This window comes from Triticum aestivum, chromosome 5A (assembly GCF_018294505.1).
Source record: "Triticum aestivum cultivar Chinese Spring chromosome 5A, IWGSC CS RefSeq v2.1, whole genome shotgun sequence".
Classification (NCBI taxonomy): domain Eukaryota; kingdom Viridiplantae; phylum Streptophyta; class Magnoliopsida; order Poales; family Poaceae; genus Triticum; species Triticum aestivum.
The window spans coordinates 192,229,223-192,240,914 of NC_057806.1; positions in this window are offsets into that span (position 1 = coordinate 192,229,223).

Consider the following 11,692-nt stretch of genomic DNA (forward strand, 5'->3'; position numbering starts at 1 on the left):
CTCTATCTTTTGTCGTGGTCAGGCTTTGAGTCTTAATCAACTTCACACCTTGTAATACAGGTAAGAACCCTTTCTTTGACTGATCCATTTTGAACTTCTTCAAAACTTTATCAAGGTATGTGCTTTGTGAAAGTCCAATTAAGCGTCTTAATCTATCTCTATAATCTTGATGCCTAATATATAAGCAGCTTCACTGAGGTCTTTCATTGAAAAATTCTTATTCAAGTATCCTTTTATGCTATCTAGAAATTTTATATTATTTCCAATCAACAATATGTCATCCACATATAATATGAGAAATGCTACAGAGCTCACACTCATTTTCTTGTAAATACAGGCTTCACCACAAGTCTGTATAAAACCATATGGTTTGATCACCTTATCAAAGCGTATATTCCAACTCCGAGATGCTTGCACTAGTCCGTAGATGGATCGCTGTAGTTTTCATAATTTCTTAGCACCTTTAGGATCGACAAAACCTTCTGGTTGTATCATATACAAGAAATCCATTAAGGAATGCAGTTTTGACATCCATTTGCCAGATTTCATAAAATGTGGCAATTGCTAACATGATTCGGACAAACTTAAGCATCGCTATGAGTGAGAAAATCTCATCGTAGTCAACGCCTTGAACTTGTTGAAAACCTTTTGCGACAAGTCGACCTTGGTAGATAGTAACACTTCCATTAGCGTATGTCTTCCTCTTGAAGATCCATTTATTATCAATGGCTTGCCGATCATCAGGCAAGTCCACCAAAGTCCACACTTTGTTCTTATACATGGATCCTATCTCAGATTTCATTGCCTCAAGCCATTTTATGGAATCTGGGCTCATCATTGCTTCCTGATAGTTCATAGGTTCGTCATGGTCTAGTAACATGACTTACAGAATAGGATTACCGTACCACTCTCATGTGGAACATGCTCTGGTTGACCAACAAGGTTCGGTAGTAACTTGATCTGAAGTTTCATGATCATTAGCTTCCTCTCTAGTTGGAGTAGGCATCACTAGAACTGATTTCTGTGATGAGCTACTTTCCGATTCGAGAGAAGGTATAGTTACCTCATCAAGTTCTACTTTCCCCCCACTCTTCTTTCAAGAGAAACTCCTTCTCTAGAAAGGATCCATTCTTAGCAACAAAGATCTTGCCTTCAGATCTGTGATAGAAGGTGTACCCAACAGTTTCTTTTGGGTATCTTATGAAGACACATTTCCCCGATTTGGGTTCGAGCTTATCAGGTTGAAGATTTTTCACATAAGCATCGCAGCCCCAAACTTTAAGAAATGACAGCTTAGGTTTGTTGCTAAACCACAGTTCACATGGTGTCGTCTCAACGGATTTAGATGGTGCCCGATTTAATGTGAATGTAGCCGTCTCTAAAGCATAACCCCAAAACGATAGTGGTAAATCGGTAAGAGACATCATAGATTGCACCATATCTAATAAAGTACGGTTACGACGTTCGGACACACCATTACACCGTGGTGTTCCAGGTGTCGTGAGTTGCGGAACTATTCCACATTGTTTCAAATGAGGACCAAACACATAACTCGAATATTCATATCCACGATCAGATCGTAGAAACTTTATTTTCTTGTTACGATGATTTTCCACTTCACTCTGAAATTCTTTGAACTTTTCAAATGTTTCACACTTATGTTTCATTAAGTAGATATACTCATATCTGCTCAAATCATTTGTGAAGGTCAAAAAATAATGATACCCGCCGCAAGCCTCAACACTCATCGGACCGCATACATCAGTATGTATTATTTCCAATAAGTCAGTAGCTCGCTCCATTGTTCCGGAGAACAGAGTCTTAGTCATCTTGCCCATGAGGCATGGTTCGCAAGCATCAAGTGATTCATAATCAAGTGATTCCAAAAGCCCATTAGCATGGAGTTTCTTCATGTGCTTTACACCAATATGACCTAAACGGCAGTTCCACAAATAAGTTGCACTATCATTATTAACTTTGCATCTTTTGGCTTTACTATTATGAATATGTGTATCACTACAATCGAGATACAACAAAAATAGACCACTCATCAAGGGTGCATGACAACAACAGATATTACTCATATAAATAGGACAACCATTATTCTCTGATTTATATGAATAACCATCTCGCATCAAACAAGATCCAGATATAATGTTCATGCTCAACGCTGGCACCAAATAACAATTATTCAGGTCTAAAACTAATCACGACGGTAGATGTAGAGGTAGCAAGCCAACGGCGATCACATAAACCTTGGAACCATTTCCCACGCGCATCATCACCTCGTCCTTAGCCAATCTTCATTTAATCTGTAGCACCTATTTCGAGTTGCAAACATGAGCAACAGAACCAGTATCAAATACCTAGGCGCTACTACGAGCATTAGTAAGGTACACATCAATAACATGTATATCAAATATACCTTTCACTTTGCCATCCTTCTTATCCGCCAAATACTTGGGGCAGTTCCGGTTCCAATGACCAGTCCCTTTGCAGTAGAAGCACTCAGTCTCAGGCTTTGGTCCAGACTTGGGTTTCTTCCTTTGAGAAGCAACTAGCTTGTTGTTCTTCTTGAAGTTACCTTTCTTCCCTTTGCCCTTTTTCTTGAAACTAGTGGTCTTGTTAACCATCAACACTTGATGCTCCTTCTAGCATCGCGAAGAGCTTTGGAATTGTCTTTTCCATCCCTTGCATATTATAGTTCATCACGAAGCCTTTATAGCTTGTGGCAGCGATTGATGAACTCTATCAATGACACTGTCATCAGCAAGATTAACTCCCAGCTGAGGGAGTCTTGGACTAAGGGGTCCTTGGGTGTCCGGGCTATCTGATATGGGCTGCACTAATGGGCCATGAAAGTACAAGGCAGAAGTGTTGGGGAACACAGTAATTTCAAAAAAAATCATACGCGAGGGGAAGAGTATGTTTACGTACCCTCGTAGACCGAAAGCGGAAGCGTTATGAAACGCGATTGATGTAGTCGAACATCTTCGCGATCCAACCGATCAAGTACCAAACATATGACACCTCCGCGATCCAACCGATCAAGTACCAAACATACGACACCTCCGCGATCTGCACACGTTCAGCTCAGTGACGTCCCTCGCACTCTTGATCCAGTTGAGGCCGAGGGACAGTTTCGTAAGCATGAAAGCGTGATGACATTGATGACGAAGTTACTGACACAGGGCTTCGCCTAAGCACTACAACGATATGACCGAGGTGAAAATCTGTGGAGGGGGGCACCGCACACGGCTAAACAATCAACTTGTGTGTCTATGGGGTGCCCCCCTCCCCCGTATATAAAGGAGGGGAGGAGGGGGCCGGCCGGACCTCATGGTGCACCCCATGGGGGGATTCCTACTCCTACTACACTACAAAACAAATACACGTCTGTGATGATACGTGTTTGTCACAGTAGGTCACGTTTTCTGTCATGCATGTACATCCATGACGATTTTATTACAGAACCAAGATAGTCATACTTGTGCTGTCGTAGAAGTGTTCCATGACATTACCAAAATTATCATCACGGAAGTGTCCACTTCCATGACGATAAATCGCGCGTCACAGAAGTGCTTTCGTCAAGGGTGACCGACCCATGGCATCCACTGTAACAGAACACCGTTAAGCTATCGGGTCGGGTTTTGGATTTGTTAACTCGTTAACAGCTCCGACCAATGGGGATTATCCACGTGTAAAATCATCATTGGTTGGAGGAGACACGTGTCAGGTCCACGTTGGCATAGGTGTCACTCATCCAATGGGCGAGATGTGCCTATGATATGTTGACACGTGGACCGGCCCGTCAAGTTTAAATGGGCCGGCCCAACTGAAGGCCCACAAGATTTTGCGAACCATAATGGGCCGGCCCAGTTAAAGGCCCACGAGATTTTGCGTACCATAATGGGTTGGCCCAGCTAAAGGCCCACAAGATTTTGCGGGCCATGATGGGCTGGCCCAAGTAAAGGCCCACAAGATTTTTGTGTGCCATAATGGGCCGGCCCAGGTAAAGGACCACAAGATTCTTGCAGATCATAATGGGCCGACCCAGCTAAAGGACCACGAGATTTCGCTATTATTAATGGGCCGGCCCAGCTGTAGGCCCACAAGATTTTGAGGACCCTAGTAGGCCGGCCCATTAACTGGCTGCCATGTTTTGGGCCAAATGCCGGCCCATTTTTGATCCGGTCCATTAATGGCCTGCCACAGTCCGGGCCTAATAGTGGCCCATATGAGATCCGGCCTGTTAAAAGCCTACCACGTTCTGGGCCAAATTACGGCCCAGATCAGGGCCGGCCCTTTAAGAGGCTTTGGGCTCAATTATGGCCCATATCAGATTCGGCCCGTCAATTGGACACTATGCTTTTGGGCCCACTTGCCAAAGGCCCACTTAGTAATTCAGCCTGATATTAGTTTTGGCCTGTTAAGGGCCCGTTTAACATTTCAGCCGTACATTAATTTCAGCCTATTAAAAGCCCTTCATATAGTTGGGCCTAACTACGGCCCGGTTTGCATCCGGCCTGCTCGCTGCCGATATCTGATTGGGCCAAACAAGGACCGAGACAATTTTGGCATGTTAAAAGCCCGTGATTTGATTCGCACAATCATGGGCCAGGGTTCATTTTGGGCTGCTGCCGGGCCGTGAGCTGTTCGGCATGTTTCAGGCCCAACCTACATCGTGATTGCATGACGGCCCGATTATGTACCGTAATTTTACGGTTTGGCCGGTTTTACTGCGAAGAAATGATATATATACAGTAAAATAACTGCAACCTCGTGAATAAGAAAAAAAACCTAGACTATAAAATAAAGAAATTATGGCATGTTACATCCAGTGGGCATCAAAGTTCGCCACTATGATAATAAAGCACAAGCAGACAGCAGATGACATACACTGGGCATCGAAGATTGCCACCAGTGAAAATAAACACGCCGACAAAATAATATACAAAACCGACAGCACTTCAATAGAGTTCAAGAAAGGTTAGCCCTGCTGGGGAGCTGCAGCGCAAGCAGCTGAGCAAGATGATGAGACTGCACTTGTTCAACACTTATATATTCCTCACTCTGAAAGATAAACAAGCAGACAGATGACAAGTTTTGCACATAAAAGTATCAATGCTAACAATTCATCACATTTGTTACTGACGAATAAAGTGACACAGTTTGAAATTGCATTAACACAAGATGGTATTGTTCAGGTCAAGACATGGCAGGAAATGACATTGTGAAGGAGTTGGTAGCTTCACGAGACCAATGGATTACAGATCAAGAACTCATAAGTATCAATGGTTAGTGTGCTGTCAATTTATACCATTTCAGATTGGCAAATAAAGAGACGGTTTAAATAATAGTAGAGGGATATGACATTGTTCATAGTTAAGACATTGCAGAATATGACATTGTGTTGTAGTGGGTAGGTTCACCACACCACTAGATTACGGATGAAGAACAGAAGCATACACGAAGTGCAAAAGAAGATCACTTGCTCTATATAGTTTAATTTACATGGTATGAAGAAGGAACTTAGTTGTACAACTGAAAACTTAAATTTAGAAAGGACAAACTTTTGTATATGAACTACATAATAAAATTTAAACAAGCAATTGGATGCAAACACCAAAAATAAAAAGTTGTTGCAGTCATGCCTAACCAAATATATACAACAAAGTTTGAAGGCTTGAGATGGACAAACTTACATTATTGGTGAAGACAGGCTCTATAAAGGCCTTATCAATGCTGATGGGGGGCAATTCAAGAAGTTTACCACATAATCTTCTTCAAAAGCATTGCCTCACATAATGAACTAGGTATGTATGCAAGTACAGTGATACAGGATAACATGTACTAACAAGAGCAAAGCAGCGGGCAGCATATTTGCGATATCCTATTATTCTTGTCAAACCGGAATTCTTCTTCGAGCAGATTTCCTGCAAAAAAGATCCGTAAGGCACATGTGGAAAAGTAGAAGTTCAAATTGTCATGTGATTTCATAGGCAGTACCTCATCTTGGAACAAGACCAGTGCATAACAAGGTTTTTCCATTCAATGTCTTCTAAATTTAGCACATGAGACTTCACCAGAAATTCGTTTATAGACTTGCCATCAAAGTGTGATTTCCTCAGGTAACACCGATACTGCTGCAATGCTTCCTTGAAAAGCACAAGCAAGCTTTGCTCGTCATGACTATCCAGATTGACCCTCGCCTAGTTACAACAATGTAATGTAAATCATTGATATGTTCAATCAGCAGAAAACGGGAAAATAATAACCATGAATAATAGCACTTACACGTAAGTTGGACAGGAAGATGTGAAAATGGTGTTTGTCTTCACAATAATCTTCCCATGATGGGAATATATGCATGTACTCCCTAACAACATTGAAAGTATTGTCTTTTAAACTGGGAATAAATGGAATAGGGTTCCAATCTCCAGGAATTGGCCGTCTCTGTAGTTGGGATAGGTCTTCGGCCGATGGACTTACTGTACTTTTTGATGGAGTGGGATTTTTCTGTGGTACAGCTGGTGCTATGGCAAATGAACTCGGTATACCTTTTGCTGGAGTGCAGGTCCTGTGTGGTGGGGCTAGTGGTGTGGCCAGTGAAGTATGGGTACGGTCTGCTGGAGTCGGTCCTACGTTTTGTGTCACTGGTTGTACAGCCAATATAAGTGGGGTGTTGTCTGATTTCTCCGGCACCACCACGTTTTTGAAGGACTTTGCTAGTGCTCCTTCAGGTTCAGCAATCACCCTCTTCCTTTTTATGTCTGATGCACAAGAACAGCATTTGAGTGGAAAAACATGGTATGATGACAGATGGAATATGTATTGATAATGGATGGTCATGGCATCTCGACATATATGATGAGTAAACTAATAATATGGCGGTGCAACAAAGTAGAAGAAATGCAAGACGACATATGCAAGATACCCGCAATTAATAAAACATTGCCAAATTAGAACATGCACCTTGATGGGTGAACAGGACAGGCCATCTGCCTTTGACTCCTCGAGGTTAGAATAGTCATTAGGATCATATTTTGAACAAGAATCAACAGGTGGGGAGCGTATGAGTTTCATCGCATCCAGAATGGCACTCAATGCCTTGGTGCCAATTTTGTAAGTCATTGCAGTGGTTATCTTCAAGAGTGGACTACTGCTAGTGCGACACAAAGAAGCTACACAGATCATAGTGTAGATATAAATGGAAAACCTTAAGCATCAGAGTAATATCAGCAAAGTGGAACTTGCTGGAATATATGTGCTAGTATTGCCGGTATGGCTAGAAAGGCTTCAGATACCACCTCTCTTCAAGTGAAGGTGAGGTACTGTTAATATCAGTGTAACTCTCGAAGGCGACATAGCTCCCCGCATTTCCTTGCTATTCTTATTGGATTCAAGTGGGCAGGCCACTCCAAATCCTATTCCTATGTTTACAAGATCCTATGAATCAAAGAGGCTCAAAGTGTCCATCACAACCAACTGTATAGACCTCTACACTGCAAATGTCCCTGCTCATCTTCAGTACAAGGAACATACTGTACTACTATCATACTCCCTCCGTTCCAAAATATAAGTCTTGGCAGGGATTTCCACTATGGATCACATACAGATGTATCCAGATACATTTTAGAGTGTAGATTCACTCATTTTGCTCCATATGTAGTCCATGGTGGAATCTATACAAAGACTCGTATTTAGGAACGGAGAGAGAGTACATATTAAAGAAGAACGAAAGAGGAACATGGTAAAGAAGAGCAAGCAAAGTTTGGATAATAAAATGTTGGTTGCGCAATGCCCACACATGATGAATCAGAGCGCATTAAGAATGCAACTCCCAGCTGTCTCTCGACCATTTCAGGCTGTTGGATGAAGATCCTACATCTCCTAACCCTTCTTCTTCCTCGTCTTTGATCCTTCCCATACAGAACACCGCACAGGCCACCGGCCGGACCACCGGCCCCCACCGCCTGTGTTCCTTCGCCACCCCCACCCCCACCCCCGCCCCAACCCCCACCCGCGTCGAGTTTTCTTCGTTTGGCGAGGCCCCACAACCACTCGAGCCCCTTCGATCGCACTGGCGAACTCCGGCGAGCTCTGAAAAATCGACTGCCCCAATTTTGAAATTTAGTCTACTGTGATTTAACTACTGTGGAATATAAAAGGGGAAAACCATAAGCATTGGGAGCATTGTTGAGGAAATCGTTAACTGGTAACTGCTTGGTTGGCTGGAGAGTAGGGGATTAATAGGCTAATCGGCAAGTTAATCGGCCATTTAATCAATTAATCGGACAATTTATCAATTTATTGGCTACTCGGTGACCCTATGAGTAGGGATTAATCGGCAAGTTAACTGGTTAATCGGATGAATTCTTGAATAGGGATTGGGAGTATAGTGTTGATCGTGCCATGGTGGATCTGAAGGTGCAAACCAGACAAAGGAAACTTCGCAACCAAGACAAGAAATCGGAGTAAATCAGTGGTGATCTATTTTCTTGCTGCGATAAATAAGTTGAGCAGATACGAAAGAGTACCGCCTCTGGTGCGGCGCCGCATACGCATCTGCTAAGAATTTGACGGTGCTGCGGTAGCGATGGCTGTCGGCGGCGTGGAAGCAGATCTAGGAGGGTAGACGGTGGCGATGGGGCACGATGGACGAGACGGTTGTAGGAGCGGCGCCGGCAAGGTGGACGATGGCGGGGATGAAGCGAGAGGACAAGATGCAAGGATCCTGGTCCGAAGCCGTGGATGAGAGAGGTCGATCTTTTGTAATGGACGGCGTCGTCGGGGTATCAGCTCCGGCATGGTGGAGGAGGACGGCGGTGGATGGGGTGGCGGACGGCGGCGGACGGAGGAGGGTGGGGTGGAGAGGGTGTTTTGGCGCGCACGGAATACGAATGGGGAAAAGGGAGGTAGAGAGGAAGGGCGGAACCATGTATTCAGGGCGCGCTTGTCTCAAATGCGAGGAAATTTACAAACCTAGCCCCCGTTTCAAATTTCTACTACATCAAAACAACATTAGTCGGTTGGGGATAGGACGGTAATCTCGCATACAACAAATATTTGCCGACGAGAGTTTGTTTTTGGCGCCCACCGTGTATGAATATGAATCGGGGAGGGACTCGATTTTGGCCGAGGACACACTATGTTTTGGCGCCCACCGTGTATGAATCCGGGTGAGAGGCGGTTACGTCACGTTTGGGTGAAATTACAAACCTACCCCTATCAAAACCTAAAGAAATCCAACAGATAGGCTTTGCGTGGCAGAGATAGGCAGTAGTGATTTCCATCTCGCAAATTTTGGTTTTGGGCGGTTACAGCAACTTTCCCCACTTCGTTCAAATTTTGCAGAGTGCACGTTTACCGTGCCAACTCAATTCGAATCCCGTTTGTATTCTATTTTTTTCAGGCGGGATCCATTTTCAATTGGAATTACATTCTATATACATCATTTTTTATATATATACTTTCAAAAGCACAACACCATTTATACATAAATATGGTTTACAAATGGCATGATCTCAGATTCATAAGGTTGTATCCATCAATTTGGATTTTCAAATATTTCAAACCACTTTATGTTGAAATCCAATGTATGCATTCCTCACTAACTGTCTCCAATTAATGTGTGTTTCATGCGTGTTCTTTTACTTCTCAAACATGTATAATGTGTTTCACACACACAGCATATAGTGTAATCCCGGTTAGACATTAGTTGCATATAAACCATGCATTGTTTGTAATTGAAGAATCTATGGATCACCAATATTGATAAACTATATAACATTACACGTGTGCCCAAATTCAAATGAATATGCATGTTTGACACACCAATTTGCGTTAGGATATTATCGATGTCGTGATCTCCAGTTTAAATATTTGAATCCCCTTTAATCCAGATATTCGTCTCATATAGCTATCACTCATGCTTATATAGGACTATCTCTCTGGACCTATACGCGTTCATCGTCTCTCAGGTATCTCTCGTGCTACCTATATGTCGACAATGATCTTTTATCTTCGTAACACTCACGGTACTCTCTCCCTCAACCTTCATCACTCTATATCTCTCTAAGTATATCTCGCTCCCTGATATGTGTCTCTAACTATGATTCTCCATGTGGAATGTCTTTCTCTCACACAAACACAAAACTTTGTCTCCCGGGGTCTCATTTCTCTCTACTATTCCCATGTGTGCCACTCGCACACCCCTCATATAGAGATGTCTTTCGCTCCTTAGATATGAGAACCTACGACTCTTCCTCTTGAATATCTTTTATCTCACACAAACACAAACTCTGTCTCCGAGGGTCTCATATTTCTCCATTGTTCTCTTGTATGTCGCTCACACACACCCTCTCTCCCTAGAGATATCTTGCGTTCCCTCGTATGTCTCTCTAGCTATCACTCTCGTTGTGAAATATCTTTCTCTCTCGCAGACACAAAACTCCGTCTCTCTGGATCTCATTTCTCTCTGATATCTATTTGTATGTGACTCACATGCATCCTCTCTCTATCTCTCTCACACCCACACACATAACCCAGCCTTCTGATCAACTCGACTCCTATCTCTAATGCACACTAGCTAGCATCTTTATCTTTCTATTTATCTATTTCTCCATCAACCTTATTTCTCGCCCTCACTCTTGATTCCTATCACGCACACTACATATGTTTCTCTCTACATGCAGTCAAGTGCCCTCTCACACACATATATAACTTCACCCTTTGAACCACCCGACGGTCATCTCCAACACCCAAACTAGCGGATGTCCCTCTAGCTAGCATCTCCATCTCTATATCTATATGTAGTTTCTCCGTCAACATTTCTTTCTCGCACGGAGTCTTGCTTCCTATCACCCACACTATATATGTCTCTCCATACATATGCATTTATAGGTTGGTCTCTTTTGCACAATCCTTGCGCCTGACTCCCTCTGCTCGCCATAGATGCATGCTCCAGTCCACGCCACTATCTCTTAAAGACAAAAGCACATGCTCAATTGTCGGGCCTTCTTCCCTGCATTCTCACATGCATGCATATTGTCATATCGATCCGTCTCTCCCATGTCGTTGATCTTATGACTTATGTCTTCTTTCTTTTATCTCGATCATGCGCGCCCGCACACACACTCATCCCACGTATACATGTATACCTCTCACACATGCTCGTTCAAGTTCTCTATGTCTCCATACGTAGTTAATTACCCTCAATCGTAACGCTACATCAAATCATTCTCCTCTTTTGTGCACATAACTTCCGCCTGGATGGGTAAAACACACACTCACACTTAACAATCTCCTTCTAGCTAGACACCCCCCTGCCTCTCACTCTTCCCCTATATCCCCGAAACCAATAAGACCATCCCTTTGTTTAATTCCCGCCTACATGCACCATCGATATATAGTAGTCTTCCTCGGTGTCTCTCGAACAAACGCGTTCTCTCGATGTCGAATCCTCTCACGCGCACACACCTACTCTTCCCTCTCTAGGGCATTTTCTCTCTCGCACCCCATCGTTGGTGGCCTCTGCCATACACATCACCTCTCTATGATGAAGCAATGCACACTTAAATTACATCCGCCACAGAGGACCCCGCGACACACACACACACACACACACACGCACGCACCCCCCCCACACACACACACACTAAGACTCCATCTCTCTCACACACACACAAAC